Source organism: Lygodium microphyllum, chromosome 6 (assembly GCF_053477565.2).
Source record: "Lygodium microphyllum isolate KBCC chromosome 6, Lygodium_microphyllum_v1.1.10, whole genome shotgun sequence".
Classification (NCBI taxonomy): domain Eukaryota; kingdom Viridiplantae; phylum Streptophyta; class Polypodiopsida; order Schizaeales; family Lygodiaceae; genus Lygodium; species Lygodium microphyllum.
This window is the reverse complement of record NC_141140.1, coordinates 127,249,015-127,263,751: the sequence shown is the minus strand read 5'-3', so window position 1 is coordinate 127,263,751 and position 14,737 is coordinate 127,249,015. Positions and strand designations below refer to the sequence as shown.

Here is a 14,737-nt window from a genome sequence, read left to right as displayed (position 1 = left end):
AAATCAATAGGAGAAACAATAATGCTTCCCGCTCTTCACATGCATTGACCGTTAGAGATGGCAGAAATAGCAGGCATGATAATGATCATAAGGGCAAGGACTCTCAAAAGTCTAGGTCCAAGTCACGTGGTCGCACTAAGTCCCGTGGACGGAAGTCTAATCTTACCTGTCATTATTGTGGGAAAGCAAGACATATTAGGCCGCAGTGCCATAAAATGCGCGATGATAAGCGCAAGGAAAAGGGAAAAGAAAAAGTGCAAGAAAAGTCTTCTGAGCACAGTATTGTACCTGCAAAGTCCAGTGTGAAGATAGAAGAGGTTAATGTCATGCAGACCACTAATTCAGATGATGATTACATACTTGAAACTTCTTCATGCGATGCCTTACAGGATTCTCAGATACATTCTACGTATGCGCAGTGCTGGCTCTTGGATTCGGATGCGTCCTTTCATGTGACACCCTCTCGAGATTGGTTTCATACCTATCGTACCATCTCTGATTCTGTGCATCTTGGTAATGACAAGTCTCTTGACATTGTGGGCATTGGAGATGTTAGGCTGCAGTTTCCTTCTGGCAATTCTTTTATTTTGCATGATGTGCGCCATGTACCTATGTTGACTCGCAGCCTTATGTCAGCTGGACAGCTTAATGATATAGGGTATTTTGTGTCTTTTGGAGACTCTGCATGGAAGATTACTCGTGGCAAGCTTGTACTTGCAAGAGGTGTCAAGTCTAGCAGCCTCTATCCCTTACTTGTATCAGGAGCTACATTGGATCATGTTTTGTCTGTGGGTTCTATTCCCCATGTATCCCTTTGGCATGCTCATCTGGGGCATATGTCTCTTAAAGGAATGAAAATACTCTGTGCTTTGCAGTATCTTCCACCTCTTGACTCTTCGCATTTTGATTCTTGTGATCATTGTTTGTATGGCAGGCAGACTAGAAATACGCATAAAAAGTCTGGTAAGAAACGCATGGGTGAGCCCTTGGCTCTTGTGCACTCAAATGTATGTGGACCCATGCCCCGTCAGTCACTTGGTGGGGCAAAGTACTTTGTTACTTTCATAGATGATTACTCATGTAAGATTTGGGCTTATCCCATAAAAAGAAAATCCGATATCTTAGACACATTTTAACGTTGGCTTGCATTGGCAGAGAAGCAATCTGGAAAAAAGCTCAAATGCCTAAGGTCAGATAATGGGGGTGAGTATGTATTACGTGCTTTTGAGTAGTTTTGTGATGAGCGAGATATTAAGCGTTAGTTGACCGCCCCTTACACCCCACCCCAAAATGATATGGCCGACGCATGAATAGGACCATTCAAAAAAGGGTCCGTAGCATACTTAGCCAGGCTGGCTTACAGCAGCACTTTTGGACTAAGACAGTTACAGCTGCAATGTATCTCATTAACAAGTTGCTTAGCAGTGGCATTGACTTTCAGGTTGCAGAGAAGATATGGGCAGGCAAGCCCTCCTCTTATGATCATTTGCGTATCTTTGGCTGTGAGGTATTCTGCCATGTGCCCAAGGACAAACGCAATAAGCTAGATCCTAAAAGTATCAAATGCATTTTCATTGGCTATGGAGATGCAGGAGAGATGGGTTACCGCCTATGGAATCCACAGGTGCGGAAAGTGATCCGCAGCCATGATGCCATCTTTTATGAGGACAAAATACATATGTAGCCTAAGAAAGTGGTTGAGGTACGCAGAGTTATCTTTCAGGAGGAGCCACTTGCTCCCGTTCAGTCTGCTCCACGGCCAGCTAGTTAGCACGCAGCATCACCTGATGCTCACGGCCCAGATGCTAGACATGCTAATGTTAGACAGGATGTCGGTTAGGCAGCAAAGCCTGGGTTGAGACGTTCTACAAGAGATAGACGACCTCCTAACCGTTTTGCTCCCTTTATGGATTATGTACTGGTTACAGATGCAGGAGAACCTCTTACTTATGATGAGACTATGCGCAGGGGTGATTGTCACTCTTGGGAGAGAGCTATGCAGTCTAAGCTTGACTCATTGCATAAGAATAAGACTTGGGATTTGGTTTCCTTGCCTCAGGGTAAGAAAGCTTTGCCATGCAAGTGGGTGTACAAGCTGAAAAGTACCCCTGGACACCCCAAGCCGGCATACAAGGCTCGATTGGTTGCTAAGGGTTTTAAGCAAGAGCATATGTTGACTTTGAGGAAGACTTTTCTCCTATGGTCAAGATGACCACCCTACGCTTAGTCTTGGCCTTGGTTGCACAGCTTGACCCTGGCAAGGAACACCTAGTGTGCAAGCTCAAGAAGAGTCTATATGGCTTGAAGCAGGCACCTAGGGAATGGTACCATAAGTTTGATGCGTTCATGCAATCATAGGGCTACAGCCACAGTGCTATGGATCCGTGCTTGTACACGAAGAAAGCCCGTAACAGTTCTTTACTGATTTTGGTACTCTATGTGGATGACATGCTTTTAGCAAGGACAGCTCATGAGGAGCTAGATGCTCTTAAGGTTCAGCTCAAAAAGATCTTTGAGATAAAAAATCTGGGACAGGCCTCTCATATACTTGGTATATGCATTACGTGCGATAGATCTCAAGGACTACTCTATCTGTCCACAGAGAGAGTACATTCATAAAGTCCTTGAGCGCTTCCACATGCAGGATGTTAAGCCTATTGGCTGTCCATTACCTTCTCATGTGAAGGTTTCACAGGCTGATTGTCCGCAGATAGATGAGCAAAGGGCCAAGATGGCCAAGATTTCCTATGCATCAGCCATGGGTAGTCTTATGTATGCCATGATAGCCACCCGTTCAGATATTGCTTTTGAAGTTAGGGTTGTGGCACGTTATATGGCTACACCTGGCAAGAAACATTGGGATGCCATGAAGGGTATCATGAGATACCTGAAGGGCACAGCAGATATGTGTTTTTGTTATGGCAGCCAGGATACAGAAGTCGTAGGGTACACTCACTTTGATTATGCAGGACATACAGATAGTAGAAAGTCCACTTCTGGCTATGTATTCACCTATGCTGGAGAGGCTATCTCTTGGATGTCCAAGGCATAGAAGTATACGACCCTTTTTACTACAGAGGCCGAGTATATTGCAACCACAGAGGCTTGCAAGGAGGCTATTTGGTTAGGCCGCTTGATTGTAGACCTTGGTATGATAGATGTTATGCCTACACTGCATTCGGATTCTATGAGTGTCATTCAGTTGGCCAAGAATCCGGTCTTCCATGCGAAGACGAAGCATATTGAGGTGAGGTATTGCTTCATTTGCGAGGTCGTTGAGGACAGGTCTGTTAACCTTGTCAAGATTCTGACTGAGCAAAACCCTGCAGACTTGCTCACGAAGAGCCTCACTACTAAGCACTTTGCCTTCCTCAAGAGATTGATGGGCATTGGATGAGATGATGTCTTTTTCCTCATCCTATTGTACATGTGTACATGTTGTACTGTCTTTTCTTTTTTCTCTCTCACTGGGGCAGATTCACCTTTAAGTGGGCAGTTATTGGGGGTAAACGCGCCTCCGCCTAGCCACCCGTGTATTACTACACTGACAGTACCCACCACTACACACTATAGGTGGCGGACGCCCGTCACAATCACTTATTCTTTATTCTTTTAGTGACAGTTTGAATAAAGAAAGGCCCAGCCACACATTGTGGTTGTTGGAGTTTCCATTTGTATCTCTCTCTCTTCTTGCTCTTGCTCACCGCCATAGCTCACTTCCAAGCAAGCTTCGATCCTTCTCACCTTTCATGGGTCACGAGATTTATCAATCTCAAAGGGGGCTTTTTCTTTCTTAGCAAAGATACATTCAAGAGCTCTTGGTGACTTTTGAGATGGAGACTTATCGAACCATTTCTACTCCTATGGATCCGAACCGGAAGGCCACTTCACACTCAAATTCTCCCTTAACGGATGCTTCTCGCTACCGTCAATTCATTGGATCCTTGATTTGGCTACTCAGCACTCGTGTTGATCTTTGTTTTGCTATGGGTCTTTTAGCGGGGTTCATGAGATGAGTGAACCCCAACACGTGCATTGGCAAGTTGCCTTGAGGATTCTTTGGTATTTGAGAGGGACCTCCAACTTAGGGATTTCTTATCCAGCAGGTACAAATGCCTCAGATCTTGTTCTTGCAGGTTGGAGTGACTCAGATTGGGCTAGCAATGTGGACCACTGGCGGTCTACTATAGGTTGCTGCTTTACCTTGGGTACAAGTATTATCTCTTGGAGCAGCAAGAAGCAGCCCACAGTAGCCCTTTCTTCTATTGAGGCGGAGTATCGAGCCGCGTCTTTCACCACATGTGAGGTTGTGTGGCTTCGGAGATTGTTGGAGGAGCTTGGCTGCCCCCAGACTCATCCTACTCTTCTGCAGTGCAACAATGAGAGTTGCATTGCCTTGGTACGGAATCCTGTATTCCATGCCCGCACAAAGCACATTGAGATCCAGTATCACTTCATTGGGGAGAAGCTTCTAGATGGAACCATTGATGTGGAGTACTGCAACACAAAGGATAATCTTGCCGATTTGTTCACAAAGGCACTTCCTCAGGCTCCTCTTCGACAACATGCTAGATCCCTCAATCTTCTGCCCTGTCTAAGATCTAAGAGGGGGTGTTAAGAGAGTCATTTCCTAACCACATCAGCAGTACAAACAGCAGAAGACACATCAGCAAAGATGTCTACAGTCTGCGCAGGTGCCACGTAGCAGCCTGCAGTCTGACAGTTTTTTTATTATATTTTATGCAATCGGCCGACCTGGTGCTGGGCACTATTTTCCTGGCTATTTATAGTTAGTGAGTGGCACACTTTCAGTCCTTCTGATCTTGAGATCTGACAGAGACAGATTGCAGATGATTTTCTACGTTACACTATCTCCTTTTCTCTCTCTCTTTTCTCTATGTGTTCACTCTCTCTCAGTCTTTGTCCTACACTTCCACATCACTGCACTCTGATAATAACGACATAGTGAACTATCCCACTGTTGGGCCTAAATCTTGGCTAACCTATGTGAACTGAGAAGCATCTCAGAAAACTGAGAAATCCTGAAATCTTACATGAGCGTGAGGTACGTCACCTTCCCAAGGGAGGCCATGCCCATAGATCCCCAAAGGTCTCTATGAACTAAATCAAGCAGTGTCAAAGCCCTACGAATAGCAACCGTGGATGAGGCTGCCCATGCTGCTTTCCCCTTAAACAACTAGGGCAAAGAGTGTGAACGCTACAGAAATCTAGAAGTCCCTCCACCATCTTCTTCCAAGAAGTCCAACAGCATCAAGATTCAAATGCCCATAACGAGCGTGGCAAAGCAATCCAAGCTTGTGTGAAGATTGCACATCAAGGGCTGTGAGTATGTAGAGTCCACCCTCCTATGCACATGTCCATAAAGCAACTCTTGAAGATGCATCCTCCAATGTGATTACGTCCTAGGTGAAGATGACTCGAGTACCTAGCTATGTGTAGACCATAAACAGATAAGAGGTTAAAGCCCAAATCTAGTATATAGCGGACTTTGGCCAAAGAAATATGCCAAACGGGTAATAGGGAAATAGTCCCCACTCCACGCATGAGGACAAAAGAATTGTCACCAATGGTGATGGATTTCCTTCGGATCTCATGTCCTCAAGCCAATCCTAACAATAAGTCATGTGGAAAGAGGCCCGCCGCCCCACTATCCATGAGTCAAGGCTTCTCCTCAAAAGAAGTAAGTGCCGTATCCTCCACCTTGAACAAGTGTATGAAGACAGACTCTATGGTAGCAGGTGTGGCCTTGGAATCCTTGGACCCCTCCTTGGGCTTCAAATGGGGGTACTTCTACCAACTCTTCTCCTCACGATGAGTGCCCTTGCCACAATGGGGGCACTTAGGCTTCTTCTTCGATTCCTTGGAATCATCCTTCTTGTCCTCCTGTTTCTTAACCTAGGCTTCCTCTTCTTCTTCCCTCCCTCCAAACCTGCGGTAAAGGCCTTTGTGGAGTTGGATCCACTAGTACTTATATCTCTCAACCACTTGTCATTCTCCAAGACTAGTAGGGCAAGATCCTCCCAAAGAAGCATATCTTAAATCCTCATGGAAGGAGAATCATCTACACTGAGCATCTGGTTTCTTCTCAAGGGAGATGCAATGAAAAAACGTCTTTTGATGATAGAGAGATTCTAGCTTCTTCCAAACTCTGCAATAATCTTCAATCTGCAAACATACACTAGGATAGAATCGTGTAAGCTCATAAAAAGAAAGGATCTCGTTTGAGAGTTAAGCCGATCCCATAAGGCAACATGATCCATCCTTGATTCCAATGCAAGATCCTCCACGGGACAAGCAACGAGATGAGAAACAAACTCTAAAAGGTTGAAGGTGTCAAGAATACACTCCACCTTAAATGACCACAAAGAATAGTTGGAACCATCCAAGCGGTCCTCCTTGGGCAAAGAAGTATGGGCACCTGCACAGAGGGTGCCATTAGACGCATCTTAAAACCATGGTGTTGTGTCTTGTGTGAAATATGGAGGGAGGGAAGATCATTGCTCTCCCTTTGAGCATTCTATACACTCTTTCCTTCATTTACAGCATTGATTCATTCACTTCAAAGTCCTCTTTCTTCCTCTGTTTGTATTTGTGTTTTTGTGTTTTGCATTTAGGGTTTCTGCATTATTGTTTGAGTTTTGTGGTACAATCTATGTTTTCTTGGTGCAAAACCTAGCTTATCTTCACATGGTATCAAAGTCGGTGCTCTTGTAAAGAGTATCCTATGGCTATCATGGAGAGCTTGGTTTTGTGCAAGATACACAGATGGCACGTAATCAATTCTTAGACACCTTCTTCTTGGGATCCTACTATGTCTTATTAGGCTTCTCCATCATTAGAGGCCTTGAGGAGACATTATACACTCAATGAGGAAGACAACGCTTCACCTTCACTTTCATCTTCTTCTTCTTGGCCATGTACACGATTCATGACAGATGAGGAGTTCTAATAATACTTGCATATCATGTATGGTTACAGCTACCCCTCTCCAACTCTTGAAAATTTTGCTCCTAACACATCCAGATTAGTTAGTGAGGCTGGCCACCTCTCTAATCAAGAAGAACATATGGCATTTGGGGCGACTGGCGATCCATCTTCTTCATCACAACCAGGCCTAGTGTCAGGTTCATCTAACCCTTTTGAGTTACTTGAATCGACACCCTCCCCTATTTTTCCTTTTGGCATACTGGATTCAAATAATGACATATTTGAGTATGTAAATGTGAATTGAGGAGGCTCCCAAAGCAAACATACTTTTGCATGTATATCTAACAAATATGTTTCATTTGAACATGGTATTGGTACTGCTTTTTCTCAAACTCCTTCCATCCCTACATCTTCTAGTCAAACCATAAATTTCCTTTCTTCTGCTTTCAATAATTTAGGATTGCACTCCACATCTGCATCCAACACATTAGGATTTGGATCATCTATTTCAATTCCTGGTACCTTTTCTTTTTCATCACCACATGTTAGCTATCCACAAGCGAATGCCGCTCTGCACCTTGGTACATCATTAGTAAGAATTCCACCTTTTAACATTCTCTCTTACCCTACCCACAAGTAAGCACGTCCATCTATGCTAGAATGGCTATTATGGGCATCTCCCTCACTACCCCTGGACATTCACTCCCTCATCCATCAACCTCTCACATGCAAGGATTTCCATCCTTTGTCTATGGTGCATCATTCCTCACTCCATGGGTCATTCCCACACAAGGATATCCATCCTCACCTATCGTGTTCCCATCCCTCCACCTTGGGCTACACATCATCCGGCTACCATACCCATGCCCAATCAGTCATATACCCACTTTTGGATCCACTATGCACACATCCTAGATGCATGGTGGATACTCTAAGGTTAATTCCCAAGTATACTCCACTCCCCACCCTGCCCATCCTACCCACCCTATTCCTCATTCCGCACTACCACTTCTGTTGCTACAGCTAAGAATGCTTTCACAGATAAGACATGTTTTATGGGTTGAATTTCACCACTTGGTCTAACTTTATGCAACAAGTGCTTGAATCTTAGGGTCTTTGGGACCTAGTCATTGGTCTAGAGCCTATGTCGGTTCCTCAACTAGCTCACCCTAATCACATCCATCAATAGAGAGCTCAAAATGCCACAACAAATGTTGAGTTAATAAAAGGATTGCTTCCTAAGTTCCATTCTCAATTATAGCACTTTCCCCTTGCATCTACATCTAAGTGTTGGAGTCATCTCCTTGACAGCTATGCAATGAGAGATCAAACCCAACATATCAATCTCAATTTTGAGCTTCAAGAGTTTTCTATGAAGGAATCGCCTAAAAATCAAGCTAGCTGAATATAGGTGGTTACATGCTGAGTTTGCTACTACTGGCTCACCAAAATTAGATAACGATCAAGTTACATTCTTTCTAAACAAGCTACCTGAAAAATACTTTCACTTTATCTAGCACATCATTTCATCCACTTGCCAACCTTCTATGAGTTCAAATGTCAGCTTGCCCTGCATCACAACACATCACTCATGTGGTCACCTTGCTGTCTACAACTCCAATGACCAGTTTTTAGCCTCTAACGTGTAGTATACTGCTGCATTTACTAGATTTCAACCTCCAGATTGTTGTGTTTTGGTAACCAGCCTGCTGTCCTTCCACATTCGGTATTCTCTTACTTTGACTCATGGTTATAACACTTGAGATCCATCTCCAATGGCGAATATCACCCTTTGACTACGTTCATTGCTCTACCTTTGAGCATTCAGTACACTCTTTCCTTCATTTATAGCATTGATTCTTTCACTTCAGAGTTATCTTTCTTTCTTTGTTTCTATTTGTGTTTTTGCGTTTTTGAGTTTTGCATTTTGCATTTAAGGTTTTTGTGTTATTGTTTGAGTTATTGTATTTTAGTCGCGTTCATACAGTCTGTGTTTTCTCAATGAAAACCCTAGCTTGTCTTCCCAGCTTTGAGAGACTGGCATCATACTCCCAAAACACAAAATAAAAGAATGTCTTAGCCATCATCACCAAAGCAGTCTCCTCTTGAGCGAGCTTCTTGAGCACTAATATCTATTTTCATAGAAGCTCTAAGAGACTTTGAAACCCTCGGATAGGGTGATAAATAACCAAATTAAGCACTATTTACAGCAATTAACAAATTCATAAAACTAAAATGCACACTTTACCATATAATCTTGGACATTGGACACCCTATTAGCCCTAAAATAGCACCTCTTTCAATATTTATTTAACTTAATTGAAGATGAAGTTGATCTACAATGGGATTCTCCCAATCCGTTTTGGTATTCCAACTTCCCTTGCTGTCCAAAATGACAAGCAAGTCTTCAATCTGATTTTCCTCTTGATTCGAAGAATCAATTGGCCTTCACCCACTTTGATAAAGATGGAAAACACCCCAAATTCATTAATTTGCTGGTCCCTCCACTTGAATTTGACTAAAAACAACTTCAACCTTGTTGAATCCCAGGTCTTGGAGCTTCGAATTTCTGACATGCTTTCCAAGGTTGCTGCTAAACCCTAATTTCTGTTGCTGAAAATTAGTGTTTACAGCAAAGAAATCTGAAATTTCTCAACCTTTGGTGATTCAATGCTGTAATCTTTGGAGCAAGGCTATAGAAAGGCTGGGAGATGAGAGAGAATGCTAAGGAGAGAGAAAATCCAAACTTTCTTCGCGAAGAATTGAAGAAAATATGTCATCTTTGACCATCAAATTGGCGTTAGGTACCATTAAATGCCACTTCTCTAGTGTCACCAACAACTGACACTTATGGCCAAATGAATGACCTAGGCCAACAACTAACACCAAATACCACCAAGTACATGTGCGCCATAACTTACAACAACTGTTGTCTTTGACATCCCATGATTTCCTCAGGACCTAGGCTCGTAAATTTGCTCTAACCCCAGTTACACCTCACATGTGCAACATTTACTTAACCATATGGTTAAAAATTAATCCACATGTTAAGTGAGGTTTCAAAAATACATGTCCTCATGACAGACTGGCATCATGTTGTTGAAAAGCAAAATCCTCTCAACATTACTCTAAGAGACTAGTATTATACTCTTGAAACACAAAACCCTTCCAACATTATTTCAAATATTTATCCAAAAATTTGTATCCACTAACTATTGATGAATATAGTGAAGTTTTAAAGAGGGGAGACAAAAAAGAGACATTCAAGGATCGAACATACTTCAAATCTCATATAGCATTACTAAAACCAACCTTCCCTAATTACATCAAGCAATAAATTTATAACATAAATGATAACTTCAAATTTCAATACTTTATCACTCTTGGCTAAATTGCCCTGAAAAATCTGAGATTAACCAATGCCTAATTGGCTCCAAAATGCTAAATTGCCCTAGAAATTTTGAGATGAGCCAACACCCCATTGGCTCCAAAAACGTTGGCATCCCTTGTGGTATTTCTTTTCACATAAATTTCAGAAGTTCTTGCAAATGAAATAGGTTAAATCTCCGAGGCCAGTAGGCCTCGCCAGTGACTCACCGAGATCTCAAGGAATACATCTGAATTTCTCCAATGGAGTTCCCACTCCTCAGCAGATCTAGCACAATTCCATACAATTGTGAAACCAATTGCTGTTCTTTGTAAACAGAAACCTTAAAATTCAATTTGCCCATAGTCACATGGAATGGGAAATAGGAACAAGGAATGGGGATGGGAACAAATTGCATTCCATGTGGCTATATAGTCACATGCAATAGACATGAAATGGGAAATGGGAACAGGTAATGGGAATGGGGGACCCAAAACGGACATTGCATGTGACTATGAATTTGCCCCTTGGTTACACGACCCAGGGTGCACTACTGTTTTTTCACACTGACAGAGTCTTAATTTTCTGTCTGCAGCAGCTCAGAAAGCCAAGGATTGCCAGTCTAGACAAAGTACTACAGTGCCTCATGCATCTTTTCATACAACCCCTATGCCCAACAACAAAAATGTCTATAGAAGCTCAGACAGCCAAGGATCGCCAGTCTAAACAAAGGTACTGCGGTGCACGTTTAACTTTCAAGCACTACTCGATTTCAGCATTGCATTCTGCTCTCAGTTTATAGATGCAAAATTATTCTGAAGCTAATCGTTCCAAACCTAGATCACTTGCAAAGCTTCTACATGTGACATGCAAAAGAAGCATAAGGGCAGTGCACTTGTGTGAATGCAATTCATTTCTAGATTTTTAATAATATATGCTGTGACCTTGTTTGTCAATTCTCAGATCAACATAACACACCAGAGTTCAACAAATCACATAAAATTGATGTGAATGCAATTTGTTTCTAGATTTCTAATAATATATGCCATGGCTTTGTTTCATGTCAATTCTCAGATCCACATGATACACCAGAAAATTCAACAAATCGCATAAAAATTTGACAAGGAACTACAATGGCAAGAGCTCAATACCTTCAGTGGACAAGCTGGATTGCATGTCAGATTACAGCTTTCAAGAAAGCGATACTTCCTAAAACCCATGCAATGCAACCAAATATCCCCACTGCCACCATGAGAGAGATGGTTGCAACAGACAAATCTAAAAGAAGTTGTAATATATTCGCCACCATGATGACCAAAGCTTTAGCTATACAAATCTGCAGGCCAACAGAGACTGAAAGTGAGTACCATTCAGACAATAATCTATTCCTACACATTTGTTATTTGTATTCAACTGCTTTCTTACAAACATTGCATGGAATCAAAGAAACCTCATGCCTTATGTCCTTTCTGTATCTGTTGACAACTGCTATGTACAATGTTACACAAGCATTCTGAACAAGGCACTACACTAGCCTGAAATTTTACTTCATATGGATATCCGGCCACCATAACCCACAGAGAAACAAGTTGGACAGTAGCAACAGAAGAGTTGGAATATTTATAACATAAGACTCTAGGAGAGCAAGGAATAAGGTCGCTTAATGAGAGAAAAAGACTTCAGCACACTACCCAGATTCAGGAAACAAATGCTTCGTTGGGCATGTTTGAATCAGAATAAGTAGAATTGAGCACACTACCAGAGACAGGAATTGAAATGCGCCAGTGGGCGTGTTTGAATCCTTCATTGGGCATAGTGTTTGAATTATGAATCTAATATGTGTCTGGTTTTGTGGCAGATCTGGATTAGGTTGTTAACATTCTCTAAAATTTTGTAACAAGCTGTTACTTTGAATATCTCTCTCCACCAATGAAAATGAGCCAAGAACTTCTTGTGGGACGAAATTGGAAAACAGAAATGACTGAAAAACTGAAAAGAGACTCCATAACTTTGGAGGCAGAAAAGAAAAGCAGGGGCAGGCAATGGTGGAAAAGGCCAGTTGGGAAGGTCACTGTACCAGCAGCCTTGGAGGCCGATTATATCCCACGTGATTAAATCAGCACCTTCCAGTTTGACTGTGGTAAGTAAAAAGTTGGGAGCAAAGGGGACCATGGCTTTTTGGCTGCATGAGATAAAATCTCGTGTCTCGTGTTTCATTACAAACACCAGCTTTTCAGTTCAAAACAAAAGACTTCAGCATTGCCTGCTAATATGACCGTGAATGTGTATATATACACCTCAAGTTGAGAAAGGCATCAATCTATGTGTTTTTAAGATCTGCATGCATGAATGTGAAGCCACATCTCCCCAGATTCCATGCATGCAGGCATTCCATGGCTGCCAATCCAACCTGTTGATAAGCATACATAACACAACACAATATGCATAATATGCATGCAGGCATTCCATGGCTGCCAATCCAACCTGTTGATAAGCATACATAACACAACACAATATGCATAATGTGCATAATATGTTTCTATCGAGCACTATCATGTCAGTAAGCTGTGTAGGGAAATGCACACTAACCGATTCCAAACTTGGAGGCACTAGATTATTTTTCTAACGGCCAGATTATATACTACAGTTCAGGATTCACATTGAGAGATCTCTAGATGGAGCCCTCCCAAGTATCTCACGCAATGGCTGTACAAAACAAAAGGAAGTAGAATGCAAAAGCAATCATCCACATGCCTGCACACATGCAGCATCTGCAAAACAATCAAAATTTTGATCGGTATGTCACACAATGGCTGTATCAGACTGCAGAAACACACATGCACATGCCTGCACACACGTGCATTACAATCGGAAATCCTGATCAGTGACATGATAAAACACATACAGAAACTCATATCATTAAATGATACAGTCAACAATCTGAGAAGACTTGCTGGTCTCGAGCAGATTGTGTCAACTTATTTTGCAAAGAGGTGAAACCGTAATGCAAGTTCGAAGTAAGGCAAAACTAACTCCTCATGAATGATAAACAGACGAAATTGAAAGGTCGAGGCTTGAATCGCAAATCAAAAGAGACAGAAAGACAGACAGACAGAAGTACCTGTCAAAAGACCTTCAAGCTGAGCGGCTCCACTGTTCTCCGTTGCATATGACAGCTGCGAGAGGGGGAGGGGAGAGAGAGAGGCGAGGGAGGGATGCCCCTTCCACAGCTGCTTGATTGGACTTACACAGGCTATGTTCAGTCAACCAATTGCATGAAGAGAGGACCACGCTTAGTAAACTCTAGTGCACACCCGACAAAACCTCAAATGGCCAAGTCGGCCTGGCTTCCCTTTTCTTTTCTTCCTTTTTGAGAAAGGCTCGAAATTTGGAAGATGCCCAAGGTTTGAACTCATGCACCCATGGATACACCCACACAATTAGCCTTTTAATTTAGATCAAATAATTTTCCATCTATTGTTATATTATCCAAGTAAACTAGAAAGATATTTGCAATTAATTATGTTTAAAGTGTGTTCTTTAGCATGAGCATGTGGGACAATTAAGGCAAATTACACATTCGTGAGTGAACATGGTCGTTTAGCTAATTGCACAACTAGGTTGACACGTGCAACTAAGTTTCTAGAAATACACGATTTTTTAAAATGTTTTGTTCAAGTTTGGTTATTCACAAGTTTTTGAAGCTAGTCAACTTTGGCTAAAAACTTAGTAACTAAAAGTTTTTGAAGATAGTCAACTTTGGCTAGAAACTTGTCATATAGCTTGAGGTGTCTTGTTGATGAAGAGTATACTGCAAAATATAAAACCAAAAAAAGAAAATTGCTTAATCAAAGTCCGAGATGTGATGGGTTTCACATTTCACAATTTTTTTGGGTTAAGGCTTAACTTATAATTTTAAAATAGCATAGCAATAACACAAAAAAGACAAATAAAAACATGCTATACAGGTAGCATGTTGAAGAGTTGGCACAAGTCTCGTTGTTGTTTTATAATTATGTGAGAAAATGTCATTTCTTTCATTGGCACAAGTCTCTTCATTATTTTATAATTATGAGGGAAGGTCTTGTTTCCAGTCTCAAGAAAATATATACTTTTCTTTGCTTTTCTTTATTGCTTACTATGAGAAAAAGGAGAACAGGTAGACTAACCTTGTGGAAGATTGGACATATGAAGACTACAATATGCTTTGCTAAGATGAAGCTTGCATTGATGAGACAGAACCGAATGAGCAAACTTCATTAATTCTTAGTAGAACAATTATTAGTTTCATGTTTAAAAATGACAACTTCTTATGATTTAATTAAATGATAAATAACTAAACTATTATTGCTAGTTTAAATTAATTAACTCACAGTAACTATGCATGTAAAACTAATTATGTATGTAAAAGCAACTAAATGA

General features: G+C 41.6%; 1 long non-coding RNA gene across 1 annotated transcript in view; it reads right to left on the bottom strand.

The window, feature by feature from the left end:
* LOC148035103 (uncharacterized) overlaps window positions 1-13,674 on the bottom strand; it is a 32,791-nt gene extending 19,117 nt beyond the window's left edge. Inside the window, exons 1-2 of the long non-coding RNA XR_015691157.1 lie at window positions 13,437-13,674; window positions 11,467-11,651 (exon numbers count right to left, since the gene is read on the bottom strand). This is a non-coding gene — a long non-coding RNA (uncharacterized LOC148035103). The remainder of the gene's footprint in view (window positions 1-11,466; window positions 11,652-13,436) is intronic.
* Window positions 13,675-14,737: the final 1,063 nt, after the last annotated feature.